Consider the following 19,250-nt stretch of genomic DNA (forward strand, 5'->3'; position numbering starts at 1 on the left):
AATATAGGAAGTAAACTCTCAGACATTATCTTTACTAACATTTTTATTGGTATATCTCCTTGGGCAAGGGAAACAAAAACAATAAACAAATGGGATTACATCAAACTGAAAAGTTTTTTCACAGCAAAGGAAACTATAAACAAAAGGAAGAGCCATCCTACTGAATGGGAGAAGATATTTGCCAATGATACATCTGATAAGGGGTTAATATCCAAAATTTATAAAAAACAAAAACAAAAAAAAACAAAACTCATACAATTCAATACCAAAAAGATAATCCAATTACCAAATGAGCAGAGGATCTGAATAGACATTTCTCCAAAGAGGACATACATATGGCCAATAGACATATGAGAAGATGTTCAACATCAGTAATCATCAGAGATGATTCCAGGAGTGTGTTTACCACACTCCTGGAAGAATGGCTGTCATCAATAAATCAACAAACAACAAGTGTAGGCGAAAAGGGAACCCCCATGCACTATTGATCGGATTGTAAATTGGGGCAGCCACTATGGAAAACAATATAGAAGTTCCTCAAAGAAATAAAAGCAGAATATCTTATGACGCAAAAATTTCACCCCTGGGTATTTATCCAAAAAAATCTAAAACACTAATTCAAAAAGACATCTGCACCCCTGTGTTCATTGTAGCGCCATTTGCAACATCTAAGATATGGATGCAACCAAGACACCCATCAGAAGACAATTGGATAAAGAAGTGGTACCTATGTACAATGGAGTAGTACTCTGCAGTAAAAAGAATGAAATCTTACCATTTGCAACGACACGGATGGACATAGAGAATATGATGCTAAATGAAATACAAAGTCTGATGTTACATTCACAAACTCATCCAGGTAAAAGTGCTAAAATGCTCCACACCTCATTGCTGACTATCACTACAGTCACTTTTGAAGCCCTCCCCTTAGGAAGCTACGCAATGCCAGCACCTAGTTTACCCTTCACAGTGATTTTGGAACTCTTTTTCTGGAATGGCCATCAGAGCTGTCCTTGATGTCCTGAAGGTCATCAAAATGTCTTCCTTTCAATATTTCCTTTATTTTCGGGTAAAGAAAGAAATCATTGGGAGCCAGATCAGGTGACTAGGGAGGGAAGTTATTTGTTTACTGGGTAAAAACTCCCTCACAGACAGTGCCATGTGAGCTGGTGCATTGTCGTGATGCAAGAGCTCCTTCAGGACCATTTTTGCACACACCTTTCTCATACCAAGATTTTTGGTTAAGATTTTTCTGTTTCTCTATTGATGTTTACTTGGTCTGCTATGCTTCTCACAGTCAACGGAGGGTTTCTATGCACAATTTGACAAATTTTTGCTATGTTTTCGTCAGTTCTGCTCGTTACTGGCTGCCCTGACCTCTCTTCATCAGTGACACGTTCTTTTCCCTCAGAAAAACATTTGATCCATTTGCACACTTCCATTTTCTTCATGGCATTATCCCCATAAACTTGGACTAATATGTCCCTAATTTCACTTCCATTCTTGCACAGTTTAACAAGAAATTTAACGTTTGTTTGTTGCTCGAATTCAAGCTCAGACATTCTTACAATGGCACACAAGAACACACAACAATAATGAATGCCACTCAGCAAGATACCGCCACACATCAACATGAACACAGCTGTGAGACACTGGTATACCAAGGTTATGAAACCTTATCTACCTGTTCGTACAGTGCTGCCAATGTAAGGGCACGGTGGCAAGTTCACGAACGTAATTGTCAGACCTCCTATGTGTTTTTAGTAATAGCCAAGGGTTAACTGTAATGTGATTTGAAAAAATTATATGTGAAACAGTCCCAGTAAACTTATTATTTCACAAATATTGCTAGTTGGTATGAGGATAGAGTAAAAAATGTTGTGTGGAAAAAAACCACACAGAGTAAATTATTGGTACACGTGATACTCAGAAATGCCACAAAGCATATAGGCGGTCGGTGAATGACTGCAGTTTGGGCTGTGTGCGAGGGGATGTGGAAGAATACATTTTCTTCTTTAGAGCCTGTATTTTTCCCATTGTAAGAAGAGGGATCAGGACTGAGTGTTTTCTGGGAAAAAAGATGATAATTTCTCGTGTTTTTAAATGAAACTTCAACCAGCTGAATCACATATATTCACAGAAATAACTCCCTTGATTATCCTCTGGGTGGAACTACTAAACTAGCAGTTCATTTATTCATGCCAGATTTTTCTGAGCACTTCCTGCCTGTTGGATTTTGTTTTAAGTGCTGGGATGGTAGATGTGCCTCTGTCCTGTTGGAATGAAAATGTGTGTGTGCGCGTGAGTGTGAGTGCGAGCACACGTAAGTACGTGTACCCACGTGTATAGAGACAGTCAATAATAAAACACATCAAGAAAGTAACACATAATGAATGCCATGAGCAAACTTTAAAATGGCAATGTGTTAGTGAATGGGGAAAATGGATGCACTGCTCTAGATAGGATAGTCTCTGAGGAAGTGACATATGAGCTAATATCTGAAGGAGAAGAAGGATCCACCCATTATAAAAAGATCTATGGGAAGGGTATTCCAGACTGAGGGAGCGTTCAATATCTGGAGTTTGAAAAGGCAGTGATTTGACACGTTTTAGGTTTAGCAATGAGAACGGTATAAAGAAGATACAGAGGTAAGTAGGTAGCCAGATCATGAAAGATCTGTGTCAGCAATGAGCAGAACTTTGCATTTTATTCTAAGTACAGATTGAAGCCCCTGGAGAATTTTAAGCTGAGGAGTGATGTGATATGATCTGAAATGTTCATGGATGACTGTGACTGCTGAATGGAGAGTAGATTGTAGCGGAGTAAGATGAAGGCTGGTATACCTATTAGGGGACCCTGGCAACAGCCCAGGCAGGTGATGATGGGCGAGATTGTCTAGCTCTCCTTTTGTATTGAACAGATGAAGTCATTTTTCTCCTACCCAGAATCCTGACAGTCTGCTTTTTACTTGAGGGTTCTTCTGCTTGTTCAAAACAAAACTAAACAAGAAAAGTTATGAAAATGGAGCACTCTGTTGGTGATAACCAGTACTGAGTTAGTTGAGGAAATATCAGGAAAGCTAGATGGAACAGTTACTCACAAATACTTTGAGATGTTTTGCTTTCCCTTTAACATTTGGGACCCATTGAATTCACAATCACATAATTCTCAGGAGCCGTGAGAGTACATTAAGAATAATAAGGAGTCTGGCTAAATGCTTTAGGCATTATGGAGCTGTAATACAGCACATGTGTTATTGTTAATTCATGTTCCTAGCCCACCCTTTTAGTAGCAGCCAGGAGCCATAATGACACATGCTGTGCATATATATTAAAACAATCACACAAGTTGCTCTAATGGTCTTAGATAATTGGATATTACTTGGGATCCAGAAAGGGTTGGATGCAGCTAGATAGAAATGGCATCTACTGTGGCTTTTCTTTTCTAATACTGCTGTGAAGAAAGTGCCAGCTCTAAATGTTTCATCTGTGCATTCCCCCGTCTGTGCTCTGGCCTGGAAACCAAGATTTTTGGTGCCCGTTCCTTGGATTTGAGCAAATGGCCAATTTCTCCTGTGAGTCAGACCATTGACATAGCATCTGCCACTGAAGTTGTATTTAAGGGTGGTGAGAAATGTTGTTTCATTTAAAAAAAAAAATCTAACTCTGATCAAGAAATTTGTAGTTTTACTTGTCCCCCTGAATATTAAAAAAAAAAGGTCACAACTATGTATTGTTTGAATTTGTCTTACAATTTATCATATAGACCATTTAAAATAAATGTTGAAGTATATCCTGGATGCTATTCTGTCAATTACTTTATTTTTAAATTAATAGTTGAGGGACAGCCTCAAATGCTGAGGAGGGACAGCCAGTCAATGGAAATGAGTGAGCAGCAGCAGGAGGAAATGCGTTCAGGCCAGAGCATTTATACCCAATTCAGCCAGACCTGATTTTTCAAAAGAAACTTGACAATTGGATATCTATGTGAAATTCCCCCAGATTTTAGATTGGATGTACCTTATTTTTAATCTAATCACTCACTGATACACATGTAGTTTTAAAGTTCATGTTCATCACCTAAACTGACTTGCAATTCTTTGCCATTTTCTTGCTGAAATAAGCTTTTGTAGCCAAGGGATTGATGTCCATGAGTCGCTCCAAAGGATTTTCCCTGGGTACAAGTACAGGGAAACAGATGTATGAATAGATACATTCATTAACTGAAAGTTCACTGAAATACTTAGAAGTTAGGTAAGGCCAATCCAAGTTTGATAGGATGTGAAGTTTATGTAGCTTTAATTTTTGAGGCTCTCCATGGAATAAAACCTACAGAATTCCAGCTACACAATTAGATACGGGGTCTTCGAATGGGCCTTAAAGTGAGAGGCCTAAGCCTCAGCTTCCTTTGCTTCTGGGTGAGGACGAGAAGAACGGAGTAAAGGGGACACAGCTCTGAGGAGAAACACAGACTCATTCAGGGACATGGCAGTATTTACAATGACATTTCAACAAAGATATAAAAACATTCTGTCCCATGATCTTAAAGCTCTCTATCTGTTTAAATGTATTTTAAGTGGTATTTCCCCTAAAATTCTGATGATTTTCAAGGTTCCTTACTCAATGCAGAGTTTACTGTTTTAATTAGGAGGATGTGAAGCCAAATAACTCATTTCAAGAATGCAAAGTGCCTTCTGTTTAATATAAATGCATTGATCTCGGATAGAATTTTCTTCAAATTCTCCAAATTCTGGTTATTTACAGTGTCTGTTACACAAACAGATGAAATAGATGCTGAGCAAAGTACAGGGCCTTTGAGGAAGCAGAGATTTCACAGTATTAGCTTTGTAATAGTTTGGTGGGTGAGGATCAGGAGTGTTTGATACCGACTGCCCACCGAAAGAACCACGGATGGGCAGAAACCCAGCATTGCCAGAGAAATCTTCAGGAACAGTGATAACCTAAAAAGACAAAATCGAATAGAATGGGAAATTTAGATAGTTGTTTTATTTTTTTTGTTTTTTAAACAAAATCCCAGCAAAGTGGGCAGATAGACCCTAGATAAATAAACAATATTAAGTTCCAAATTCTTTGATTCAGCTTTGATGAAAATTATAACAGGTCCTCGAAAAACATTATTTTGTTCAACAGTTTTGTTATAACATTGATGAGAAGAACTTGACTCCTGTTCATATCAGTTAGTCTGTGATAACACTGGTTTTGTTACGGATCTCATTTCACTTGGAGTCTCAGAGACTATTGAGGACGTTCCATGAGGACTTACTGTCTAGTCAAGTCAGATTGCTGGTTTCCGTGATGCATCAGGAAAGCTGTCTTACGGGGCTGGAGAAGTGAGTATTTGGAAAACATAAAGCCTTGAAGGCATTAGCTCTTACCTTTGTTTAGAAGCAGCATAAGAAACGAGGTTAGTCTACATGTACACTTAGGCAGAATAGCATTAAGAACTCAGACCCTGAATTCAAATCCTGCTTCTTACACTCACTTAGCTGTGGGACCTGGGGCAAGCTACATATACTAGGGCTGATAAAAATAGTAATTAAGTTTGTCATGAAGATTGAGTATGTTAAAAATTGTAAAGCTCAGAATAGTACCGAATATGGACATGTGGTTACTGTAGGAATGATTACAGCAGTTACTCTTCAACACGTGCTTGCTATCTTGCCATCGCAAAATTGTTTCTTCTGTTAAGAACGTTTCTATAATATCAAAGGTTTGTTTTAAATGTGATTTTCAAGCATTTTGCCTCGAAAGTTTGAGGCTGTATATGTTCATTAAAAGTGACATTTGTTAGACTGCTTTTAAAGCAGAATAGTGTGCATTTAAAGCTTAAGTTGTGTTTGTCATAGGAAGTTGAATTTTCTTATCAACTCTGTTATGATGAACACAGTACCTATGACCTGATCGGACTGATCCTGTTACAATTTAGCGGTAGATAAGACTTCGGCATTTATTTCAGAGTTAGCAATATTACATGAAAGCATTCTTGCTCACATAAAATGTATTTAAATGAAAGTTTAAATAAGTATTTCTAAAAGATTTCATTTCAAGTATAATACAACATCTCATTTTTTCTAAAACTAGAATATAATTTTTTCTCAAACTAGAATATAATTTCTTAAACTTTGGCTCTTTAACTTTTGGGTTTCGGGACCCTTTATATTTTTTAAAATTATTGAAGACCCAGTGGATTTTTGTTTATATGGTTATACCTATTGATATGAATTGTAATAGAAATTAAAACCAAGGAATGTTGAAAATATTTCTTTATTTAAAGTATCATTGATCAACTCGTTATACATGAACATAATGTTTTTAAAGGCTGTAGTTTTGGAAAACATTATGAGGAGGATGGCATTGTTTTCACAATTTTGCAAATCTCTTTAATGTTTAACTTAATATGCTAATTAAATACAGTTGTAAAAACTGCCACAACCAAAGCTTTACATGATCCCATGAAACATAGAAAAGGATACCTAACATATTTGAAGTCTATTGACAAGTAGTTCTCTTAGGGGGTGACACATAAATTGAGATCCAAACATGAGTAGACTGGAACCCAAGCAAAGAGAACGGAGACCTTAGGCAAAGGAGGGGTTGCATGGATTTGGGAAATGGAAGGGAGTCCAGTGTGGTTGGAATATGTTGAGAGGAATATGAGAGGGCAAGAGCCTATCCATGAGGCTGGAAGGAGAAGCTGGGGCCAGGGTCATGCAAGATTTTGGGGTCCGTGTAGACAAGTATGGGTTTTATTCTATGAGGAAGGGAAGCTGTTAATGGGATTTAGGAAGGGAATTGTGTAGATGACATGACCCAGTTTGCACTTCTTAAAAATATCACTGACTGCTTATGGAGAATAGATTGAAATATTGGGAAGAATGGACATAGGGAAATAGTTTAAAAAACTATTGTAATCTGAACAATAATGAATGTCAACTACAATTTTATATACATATGTATAGTTACAAGAAGTGGAGTACAGCATTAGGAATAGAGACAGTGGAAATGTAAAAAAAAAGACTATTGTAGCATAATATGCAGTAGATGATATATATTTAGGAGTAGTACAAAGTGGAACTGGTGATGGATTGAATATGGATGATGAGCTCAAAGAAAATGATTTATGTTTTGTTTTTCTTCAACTCATCCATTTTCATCTAACAAAAGTTTTTGTTTTTAAATCTAAAAAAAAAGCACAAAAACAACAACAACAACAAAAAAAACACATCAAATTAGACCATGAAGCAGAAATTTTATGTTTGAGTTAGGGGTTTGGATTTATTATCACCACCTGGGTAGAAACTTAGGAAGCAGGTCATCATTTATTCTTTCAGAATCATGGCATTTGTATGTTATGCACCATCTTACAGATATAGCAAAACTATGCTTTTAAAATAAATTCTTCTGAATTTTGAGGCTTTGATACAGCCATTACTTGACCTAGTATGTGGTTAACAGATGAAGCTTTTGTACTTGTCCCTCTTTTGCTGATTGTGTATGTTCAGAACTGGGTTGTTGGATAAAATGGAATCTGTCTGTCAAAATAGTAGCCATCCTGAGTATCCAGATGTCGCGGAGCTTCTGCCAGGAAGGGAAGACAGTTGTTTGCAATGGGAAAGGAGTAGAGGATACTGCAAAACATGTCAAGAGTCTTATCAGGGGAGTGAGATGACAGTTGGTAGCAGGAAAAGGGTGAGCAGACACTGGAACATGTCTGGAAAAATCAATTTTGCTTGTGGCTTAGGTGATATCCTAAAACATTCAAAAATACTTTGTGTTATAGAATCCTGCATTTGTCTGGATTATCTATCCAACCAGCCTTGTTTAAGTATGAGCCATAGGATTAGTAGATTGTAAATACTCTCTGATCAGTCAGCATACTTCAGCTTAGTATTAGAAAGATAGGCGGTACATTGGGTAGTTTTATAAATGGTTTGTGAAAGTTTTGCCTATGACTCTAATACATTTGCGACACTGAAATGTTGTATCTTACCCTCAATGAGAAAATAGAAGCTGACCTATCACTATTAAAAAGAACTTGAGACATTTACTAAAGTGAAATAGGTCTTCAGGGTTTTAGCTTTTCATCGAACTGGTATTTTAGTTGTAACTCTTACTTGGGTTAGTGTTTGATTTATCTCTGAATTATAAGATTAACAAACAAACAGATTTCACTCTTATAAAGAATTGCATGTTGCTGTCCTGGGGAGGTCCTATAGGATTGTCTTTTCAGATTGCTCCAACACCTTCAAATTGTCCGTAATTTATATATAAAATCTCTTTTTGGTTTTGAAATGTGTTAAAATCCAATATGGCAGGTGATCTCGTGGGCAGCTGGCCAGCATTTCTTCCCTTTCCTGGTCAAAGCTTTCAGTTGGCATTCTGAAATATCATTTTAGTGTTCACCTCCCTACTATTACTGGGGACACACAGGGAAAATAGTTTCTAATTACCATCTTGACTTACGGAGAAGTGCTTGATATGGTATGTGTTCATTTTACCATGACTACACAGACCAAGTACTGGGAGTGTATGTCTTTTTTTTACAGTGGTAATTGATTAGACCTCTAAAGAGTCACTTAAGTTTAGAAAACGTATTTGAAATTACTCTGAAAATTATTTTTTTTAATTGTAAAGTCTTTAAATGTCTTAAAGATTATTGAAATTTTTATATTACAAATTCCAATGATTGTATGTGTATGCAAATGGAAGAGAAGTATTATAGAATGTTTTAAATGTTATTTACTCGTGATTCTAAATGTTGTCAACCAAGATGATTGCTAGAACTATTCATTTTAAATGAAAAGCCTATTGCAGGCATTTACCTGGTAGACTCATCAATACTTCTGTAAATGTAGGCAGACACTTCTTGCTTCTTATGTCCATATTTGACACTAGTGTTGCTTTTAGAAGCTGTGATAGTTCAGGCAGACTCTTGAGAATTCTAAAATTCTGATAAGCACAACTTAAATATTTATATGTAGTTTGACAACTCAAGTACAGAATACAACTTTCTCTTTTTTTTCAGTCTTTGCAAAATCAAGTTAGGAAAGTCAGTCTGGTGAAATGAAAAGAATGCTGGATTGATATTTGGATGATCTCCAACTTAGTCTAGGCCTGCAATTTAGGAGCTCTTTCATCCTTACTAAAAAGCAAATTTTGGGGTTATTTTTTGTTTGTTTGTTTGTTTGTTTGTTTTGGTTAGGCAGTACTATTCTTTGAAAATAAAACCTAATGTGAACTTATCAAATAAAAATACATATATACACCTCTCATCTTTGATCTTCTGTTTGTCAAAGTGATAGGGCCTGGAATCTTATCTGCATAGTCTCTCCCCCACCTGCCTACCCACGACCAGTTTCTGGACCTCTCACTCTGTCAGGTTCTGCACAGCCTCTGTGTTCCACACACTACAGTTGCAAGATCCATGGATTACATGAACGATCCCATTTTGAGCTCTAAAAATCTTTTAAATGCTTTCAGTTAAAAACTTAAGATAGAGAATGTGGGTAGACTTGCTTTCTAATGATGGTATTTTCAAACCGGCATGTCTTTGTCTTTCTTATGTCCCTGGTACTCAGATATTTTCATATGCTAGTTAGGTGATCGCAGTCAGGTAATGGAATCTGGAAGGGCTGTGTTTCCAGTAAGTAGGAATGATTCCTTGATGATGCCTACAATAAAAATTCTGGTTTATATCTGCTTCCTCACAAGCCATGTGTTAGGGAGGAGCTATGGCAAAGTGTATAGCAGGCCAGAAGTGTTAGACATAACTGTCAGTGGGCTACTGGTCTTATTGGAAAGATAGTGGGAAACATCTGTTGGAAGGATCTATTGGAAAACTGCTCCCTCTCTATCCCATGTCATTCTGATAGAATTGGCAAGCACAGTCTCCTGTTTGCATAGGGTGGGCACTTCCCAGGGACCTGGCCAATTTGGATGTCACAGGCCTATGCTCCAGTGATGGATTTGTGGAGCGGATGCATTTCCTAAGCAGGGCCAATCAGAACACTTCTATAAGATTGATAAATAAAGAGAGAAAGCTTGAAATAGAAACCTGTTGGTTTAGAATTTCAGAGCGTTGTTGTGGGAGAAGAGTATAAGGCTTCAAATCCAAGCTAATCAGAGACAAACAGAATTTGGAGATGGAAAGAGGAGATGGGAGAGAGAGAACAAGAAAGGGCATGTACCTTGATTGGGGTTTACCTGATGTTCTCTACCTTTAGGATGCCTACTTCTATAAGCAAAGTAATTCTCTCTACTTGAAGTTCTTGTGATTTTCCATTTTGCCATCTGCAGCCTAGGAGTCTTGAATAATAAACATAACAGACCACTGAAGAACACAAGTGTGGGGTGTCCTAAAGCCCTAAGTACTTTCAGGGAGAGGAGGATCCCTCTTGGGTTTTGCTTTTGGGGTGGTGGAAGCATCTCAGAGTGTTACACAAGTATTCACTGAGCTTAGGACTAAGGGCTTGTGGGGTCAGAGACATGCCTCAGGTAGGCAGTGCCCTATTGAAGAGTGGCCGGACAGCCACTATTTTCTGGTCTCTTAGAAAACCGTTTGTCCTCAGGATTGTTCCACCACTCTTATCCCTTAAATCTATTCTTCACGTACCTCTCTTCGATTGCAACATAGTTTTTCTTGTGTGATCCTTTTTAGACTTCTGCCCCAATATTATTTCCTTTCATATATGTTGCAGACCAACCATATTTATTTTTCCAAATGAAATAATTGCAATTACTCTTTACATAGAGTTTTTTCCTTTTCTTTTTATTAGTGTATTAGATTTTTCTTTTTCTTTTTAAAACACACTTAGATGGCTGCAGAGGTATTTCAACTTATACATCACTTTTTATGGTAAAAAGATAGGTGTTTTGGAGAGAATGTCCTAGACTATCATAGGAATACATAGATATTAGTCTCATCTCAGGAGGTATCTTCTATCTGAATCTCTCTTTTTGCTGATGTCCTGGAGTCTGTCTTCTGATACTTAGAAGTCTGCTTGCTGTAATATGCACAAGCCAAGCCTTGTGATGTCCAAACATCGTTTCCACACTAAGTTGCCTTTGGTCCTTCCTATCAATAGATAGCACAGAGCTTCTTGGCTGCGTGTCCTGATGTCGGGAGTGTTTCAGAGTCCCCTTTTCTGAAGTCAACGGTGTGTGGAGGCAGAGATTGTTCTAAATGTACCTGGGACTTTAAATTGATTTCCATTGGTGACCCCAAAATCCAGGTCGATGAATGCTAGCTAGGAAGACAGCCCAAGTTTGAGGAGAAGGGTTTTCTGCCTGATGACTGCAAGGACCCCGAAGCTTAGGACAGGTAGGTGGGGAGGAATGTGAGGTCTGATGCTGAGTATGAGCACATCTGACACTGAACTAGGAAGAATCGAGCCAGTGTGCTATTTCTTTAAATAAAAATGTGATGAATGCATGAGAGCATTTTATCTAAGTAGGTATATATATATGTGTGTATATTAAACATAATATGTTTGTACATGTACATGTTGGCCTCATCGTATGAAAAATGAACAGCAGTTCAAGGATGGATGTCACGACGATAACATGAGACGCAAGAGTCTGTGGAGGAATCTAACACAACTTGTAGAATAGTCTTTAGGAACATGGGTTTCTCTAATCAGAATGCTTTAAATTTCATTGGACTTGTGTCTTTATTTCTTTTTAACCACACCAAAAAACACCCAAAAACCAAAAACCAAAAAACTCAGTTCTTAATATTATCATTATAATGACTTGGATTTATCCACAGTACATACACAAGAGTCTGAGAATAGCAATGCCAGTCTTACTATTAATAATATAATTACTATGAAGAGTTTAAGACTTTTTCTCCAAATAACTGTCTTTTTATATAAAGGCACTTGGAATAGCCCCTCTGTCAACACTTATGACACCAACTAGGTATGAGATTAGGTTCATTTGTCTTATTTCACTTTCAGTTTATAGAGATTGCATTTTTTTAGATTTAATTTTGTTTTTATAATTATGTAGAGTATCCACATAATTCTAAAATCAAATCTATAAAACAAGGTATATTTGAAAAAGTCTAACTTATTTCTCTCTTCCCTATGTGCTATTTCTTCCTCCCACAAATTTGTGATAGTTTCTTATTCAATTTTTAAGATGTAAACAAATAAAGATACATGGGTTGTAAATATGTGTGTTTGTGTGTGTGTGTACATGTATGTACACATATATTTGTGCCCTCTCCTTTCTTTGATAAGTTTAAGATACTCTATACAATTTTCTCTGACTTTCTTTTTTCCCTTGGCAAAATACTCTGGAGAGCACTACATGGTACTTTCTAGATATATTTCTTTTTTTACAGTTGCATATTACTCCATTGCAATGTTATACCATGCTTATTCAACCTACCACCTATGTATAGATATTTTTATTGTTTCCAGTCTTTTGTTATTATAAATAGTGCTGCATTTGTAGTACAACTTGAAGTCAAAAAGTGTGATACCTCTGCCTTTATTTTTTTTTCTTCTCAGGATTGCTTTGGCTATTCAGTGTCTTTTGTGGTTCCCAACAAATCTGATGGTTTTTTGTTCAACTTCTTTAAAAAATGCCATTGGGAGTTCGATGGGGGTTGCATTAAATCTGTATATTGCTTTGGGTAATATGTCCATTTTAACTATGTTGATTCTTTCGATCCATGAACACAGAATATTTTTTCATTTATTTTCATCTTCAATTTCTTTTAATAATGTCTTAATAGTTTCACATCCTCTGTTAAATTTATTCCAGATATTTTATTCTTTTTTGTTGCAATTGCAAAAAGAAAGTTTTTCTGAAATTTCAATTTTGGTATATAGCAATGCAAGGATAAAAGTGGTGAAATATATGGTGACAGAAGGAGATTTGACTTTGGGTGGTGAACACACAGTGCAATATACAGATGATGTATTATAGAATTGTACACTTGAGATCTATATAATTTTATTAACCAATTGACATTGGTTAATTTTTATTAACCAAGTGACATTTTATTAACCAATTGACAATAAATTTAATAAAATAAAAATAATAATGCTGCAGTGAATAGCTTTGTACATTTCTCTCTCTCTCTCTTTCTCTCTCTCTCTCTCTCTCTCTCTCTCTCTCTCTCTAAATCTTTGCCAGTATGTCTTTTGGATAAATTCCCAGCAGTGGAATTTCTGTGTCAAAGGATAAATGCCCATTCGATTTTGCTAGGTATTGACAAATTACCTTCCAGGGAGTTTGCAAATACTGCTTTGCATTCACATAAGTACTATGTAAGAGTTTGTGTTTCTCCAAATTTGGCCAACATATTATGTTGTTAATCTGAAAGATTTGCCTGTCAGATAGGTAAGCTCAGTATACTTTTAATTTGCCTTCCTCTTCTTAAAAGCAAAATTGAATATTTCCTTCATATGGTTAAGACCCATTTGCATTTATTTTCCTGTGACTTATCAGTTCATATTCCTAACTCATTTTTCTATATGTCTGTTGATACTTTTTTTCTAATTTTTGGAGCTCTGTATATATTGGGGACTTTTGTCTCTAATATGAGTTACAAGTATCTTTTCCAAGTCTGTGTTTGGAGTCTTTACCACACAAATGTTTGAAGTAATCAGAGGTATCTTTCTTTTCTCTTATTGTCTCTGGATTTTAAATAATAGTTAGGAAAGTTTTCCTCATTCTTAGGTTATGTTTTCTTCTAGTACTTAATTTCATTTTCCTTAGTTAAATATTTGATCCATTTGGGATTTATCTTGGTTTATAGTCTATGAAAAGGATCTTGTTTTATCTTTCTTCCTGTGACTATGTGCTAATCCACAGTGCCTATTAAAAACTCAGATTTTTTTCCTCCAATATTTGTGGATGCCATATTTATCATATAGTATATGATAAATACTGAATATATATACAAATATTCAGTTGTATATAACTTGTACCTCTTTTTAAAGAGTGCAGAAACTTCTATGAAAGCCCTACTTAACAGACATTCCCCCACTTTTGTTATTCTCCAAAACCAGGTGACTCACAGTTCCTAATCTAATCCCTAGCAAAAGGAATTGGATTCCTCCTTTGGTTTAGCAAAGCCTAAGACTGTGTGTGGTAGGATGGAGGGCCTAGACTAAATCAGTTAGTTATATCAGAGAGGTGGAAGGAGGAAGAGCTGGGGATTGATATCAGGTAACCAACAAAGCATTAGTTTTTCTTTTTGGACCATAAGCTTCCTAAAGTCACAGAGTTCTACTATATCTTCATGTCCTAGCAACTAGGACAGTGCCCAGACATATTACGGGTATGAAAATGCTTACTAAATGGCACTGAGTTGGGTGGGATAGTACTACTAACTGTGATTTTATAATAGACAGACACTTGTTTTAACAACCTGGCTACAGTATGGCTGAAATAAAATATTTTGAAATATATTAATCCCTAGATTCATTAGGCATGAGTAAGCTGGGTAAATGTTTTAGCATTTATTTTTTAAGTCCTATTTTGAATTTTGAATGCTCTATCTACGTAGAGTACGTTCTTCTAAGAATGTCAATATATTTTATAAACATTCTTTGTCTCTGAGTTGGGGTAGATGGAAAGCAGTAGATTGCAGATTTCCTTAAAGGCAGTGTCAGTGTGTTCTCTGTCAACTTAGTGCCACCTCGCTCTATACCTGAAATATTGGTGATGTTCTCTTAATGTTTATCAAGTGAGTGAACGAATGCTATCTCCATGTTACAGCTTGTTGTGGAAACTAAGAGCTAAATGACTCTCATGTCATTCAGCTAAAAGAAAGGTCTAAAACTTTTGCCCACACAGAAATCCATTGCTTTCTCTAGCGATTATTTTCTTTTATATTCTCAAAGCTCTTTTTGTATGCTCCAAAAACACGGAATCATACTATTGAGAAACCAATCTTTTGTGCAAAATAATACCCAAATCCTTTGAAAAGATGGAAGACTATTTCTTAACAGAGATTGAAAATAAATATATTACATATAAAAGAATGAGTTTATTCTTCACATGGGGCGTACAGAAAAAGGAGCTAAACTTAATTTTAAATATTTACTCACCATGTTTGGCTTCTGGCTTAATGTTTCTTCCCATAATGTAGGCATTTAGGATTTGCAATTTTTCAACCCTCACAAAGTTTAACTTTTATAAGATGCTTAAATGTCAACATCTAATTTCTGAAGATGAGTTTACAGGTTAGGGTAGGTGATTTTAGAGTACACTTTGTTCACTGCAGACCTGGCAAAGGATAAAGAAAATTTGTCAAGTTCTGAAAACCTGTATCTCTTAACAAGCTTCTCCAATAAAAATGTGATTAAAATGTTTCGTAAGGTTAGGGTTTTGCCTGTGGCAGTTTGAATTTCTTCAGCTTAACACATCATCAGTATGACATGTCACGCTTGGTTTTGTCAGCAAATCTTGTACACAGATTAAGTGCAAACACATTTAAAATGACAGATTTAAATGTATCCCAATACTAGAGGAACTGCTGGTAAAATGGCACAGGTAAAATGTTTTCAATGGAAACGTCATTGTCGAGTACTTACCAGCTCTGCGTTTGTTGGACATCTAGACTCTTGTCTCATGCCCTTTTTTTCTTACTCGTGCTTAGCTTTTTCCAGGTGTGCCATTTACTCTAGTAAGATATCACATTGTAAATTGTGCACAGAAAATTTCAACTTTATCTGTGAAAGGAATGCAGCCTCTGTTCTAAAAATATTACTTCTACCATACCTGCACCAACTAACATATTGAGTTTTCATATTTTATGTTCCTATTATTTTTCATGTGATCTCACCAAAATGACAAAAAAATAGAAAACAAAAAACAACACTAAAAAAAAAAAAACCCATTGCATCTTAAAAATACCTTTTTTTTTTTTTTTTTTTTGCAAGGGGCAGTGATTAGAACTTATTATGGACGCATAGCTTTTTGAAATAGCTTTTTGAAATTTTCTAAAATGTGATATTGCTAAATTGATTTCCCCCCTTTCTTTTTCTAGGTATTTATTAGTGTACACACACACTCACACATGCACTCATACGCATACTCCCTATTTACCTGAAATATTTGAGATAGCACTTTGCTGGACAAAGAAGTAAATCTGATTTTCCTAGGTGGGCGTTCTGAGATTTTTTTTTTGATGCTTTATCCCAGATTCCTGAAGCTCACTGTCAGCCCACGTGTGTGTGTGTGTGTGTGTGTGTGTGTGTGTGTGTGTGTGTGTGTGTTGGCACACACAGATATTCTCTTGAGATTGGTCTAGTGAGGGAAATCTATTCTTTCTCTTTACTGAGGTAAGAGTTTTAATGAAATAATGAATATACATGTAAAATTAAACTAGAACAGTAACTGCAACAGAAATGAACTATAAAAAGTAGAGTTGACTCCAAATTAACTTAGCAAAAGTATATGCTGTGGAGATTTTTAAAGGACAACTTCTTTTATTATACACACACATGTGCACATACACACCATACATTCAAAAAAGCACACTATGGAACTTTGGCTGTCCACTTAGAAATGCTTACCGAGTCTGCATTCTTCTTAAATAGCATAATTTAATGGCAGAAGTGTCTACCTGTTCTGCATTCTTTTAAAGAATTATGCTAATCATACAAACGGTCCTGCGTTGCGTGATTGATAAATTCATTTCTGTGCAGCCCTTGCCTTCTTTATGCCTTAGAAAGCTTAGCCATAATGGATGAGGTTTAATTCTTGTAATCTTGTGCTGTTTTTCTAGCATGTTAAGTCAAAAGAGAAGGAAAAAAGATTGTGCTTTTGGTGGTAAATCCTGGCCTGCTGGGAAAGTCACCCTCTACCCAGATGTTCTAGTTGGCCATCTACAAACTCTAGTAACCCTGGAGTCCGAAAGATCTTCCTTCTGAAGCTTAGACACACAGGACAATTAATTTACCTAAGAAATACTGGAACATGGTATTTATATCATAAACACTGACTTTTGGAATCAAGAAAGGGGAAATACTGTGTCCTCTTGATTTTAACATCAGTTAAGGAAAAGAAATCCAAGGGAGAAATTCTTGAAGGATCATCTACTTGGACTCAGTTTTTAAGTGTTATTTTTGAGACATAAAGTATATTTTCAAAACCTAATTTCACATTATGAAAATGCATAATGTATACACATACACATATGTAAATATATGTATACGTGTATGTAAATGTGTGTGTATGTTTCTCTACATTCAGTCTGTATCCACCCCCTGTTTTCACTCAGTACTATTCTATTCCCTTTTTTATAATTTTAGCCATCCACAGCCAACCACTGCCATTCATCCTGCCAATTTCCTTAGCAAGTTATCCTCAAGGAACCAGCTCTTTTAGAGCTTTGTAGCTGCTGTGCTCCAATATTAATTCTTAGGTGACTGAGTGCTTGGGCGGGTGACTTCTGGCTTTGCATAATATCAATCCTTTTACCAAATTGTGTCAGATAAAAGTGATTGTATATTTGTGCCAAGATATGAAGACAGTTGGGAAGTCCTGACCTATAATTATGCTTCCATGTATTTCAACATGCTGATATATCAGTATACTAACACATATATGTACATAGGTGTATTAACTCATGCATATCTGGAGGGACTTTTGTCATTGTTTTACAAAAACAATGGAATTTTATTTACTCTTTTCTTTCAATGGTTACTTGTGGAAATCTCTTCAAGGCCACTGAATAGCTCCAATTCATTATTTTGAGTGGCTGTGACATAATTTAACAACTATCCTCTGTCTGGTGGTATTCCATTTGTGTCCAGACATTGTGTTGTTTTATTTTGTTGTGTCACGATAAGAAAAGCATGCATAATATGTTTTTTATTAAGATATAATTGACATACACATAATATGTTTTTAATGGGATAAATTGTCAGGCATTGCAGTACTAGTTTAGGAAAATGTACTATTTTTTAATCTTAGTAGATGTTATCAGATTATACTTCAAAAATACATAAAAATTCACATTTTAACCTAGCATTCATCAGAATATCCATTCCTGTGAATCTCCCAGTGGGAGTAGATATTTCCACTTATTTTCATTTTTATCAACCTGATACGTGTGAGTTTTTTTTTGTTTGTTTGTTTGTTTTGGTCCATTTAAGATTTCCTGACTTCTTTTGTGAGTTTGAGCATGTTTAAATTCCTGTGGCCTCTATAATTGTTCTTCTTAAAATGGATCATCATTTCTTTGCCTATTTTTTGTCTTTAGGTCGTTGGTCCGCTTCTTGTTTATTTGAAAATCACTTTACCTTTTGTGGATATTAGCTCTGTCATTTCCATTGCAACTTCTAAAGCAAATGTTTTGAGGGTGATTTGTTCATATCAGTATGTCTATATATGTACTTGATTTCCTTGTACACCAGTCAACTGGGCAGACACATGCTGAAAAGATAACAGTTGTTATACAGTTGAAGAGCTGTGTGTCTAGAGACAAAAGGACATCACTGAAATCTTGTCAAAACTATTAGTTTCATGAAACTGCTTCTAGTAATAACTCTTAGTGCAATCTGGGCGTGGGAAGGTCATCTCAGGTCCTTTAAATACTTTTAAAAAGATAGTCTTTGGCTCCTGGAGTGAATATTGGTGATATTTATACCTTCATGGAAAGATAGTAATTTTATTAACATAAAATTTTTTTGGAAGGAAAGATATTCTTTGAGGATGAATCCTCTCATTGCACAATGTCTCAACTTTTCCAGTTACTTTTTGGATCTCATTTTTAAATGTAAGGATTTCTTTGCCCTTTGGAGGTTTTCATTTTTTTTCTCACTTCATCTTGAAATAATTGTGGATTGACAAGAGTTGCAAAAAATGCTCAGGGAGAAAGCAGGCACACTTCACACAACCTCTCTAATGTTGGCATCTTGGTAACTATAGTATGGTATCAAAACAAGGAAATTGTTTTCGGTGTACGTCACAGACTTTACTCAGTTTTCACAAGTTTTACAAGCACGTGTGTGTTTGTGTGTGTGTGTGTGTGTGTGTGTGTGTGTGTGTGTGAGAGAGAGAGAGAGAGAGAGAGAGAGAGAAAGAGAGAGAGAGCGAAGCTCTAGTGGGGCTATTTTTAATCTCTTATACATGAAACAGATTCTTCTATCACTCAGTTTCTAAACTATATTCATAAATGAAAATAGAACTGAAGTCTGTGGTCAGGGCAAAAGGAGAGTATTCTTTGTGTAAGCTTAAAAAAATCCGGAAAGGTGCCTCAAG

The 19,250-nt window shown here is 35.9% G+C and overlaps 1 protein-coding gene across 4 annotated transcripts in view; it reads left to right on the forward strand.

Moving 5' to 3' along the window:
- FHIT (fragile histidine triad diadenosine triphosphatase) overlaps positions 1-19,250 on the forward strand; it is a 1,470,686-nt gene that overhangs the window by 986,430 nt on the left and 465,006 nt on the right. The gene's annotated exons all lie outside the window — the stretch shown is intronic.

The sequence above is a fragment of the Rhinolophus hipposideros genome (genome assembly GCF_964194185.1).
Source record: "Rhinolophus hipposideros genome assembly, chromosome: 14".
NCBI classification, from domain to species: domain Eukaryota; kingdom Metazoa; phylum Chordata; class Mammalia; order Chiroptera; family Rhinolophidae; genus Rhinolophus; species Rhinolophus hipposideros.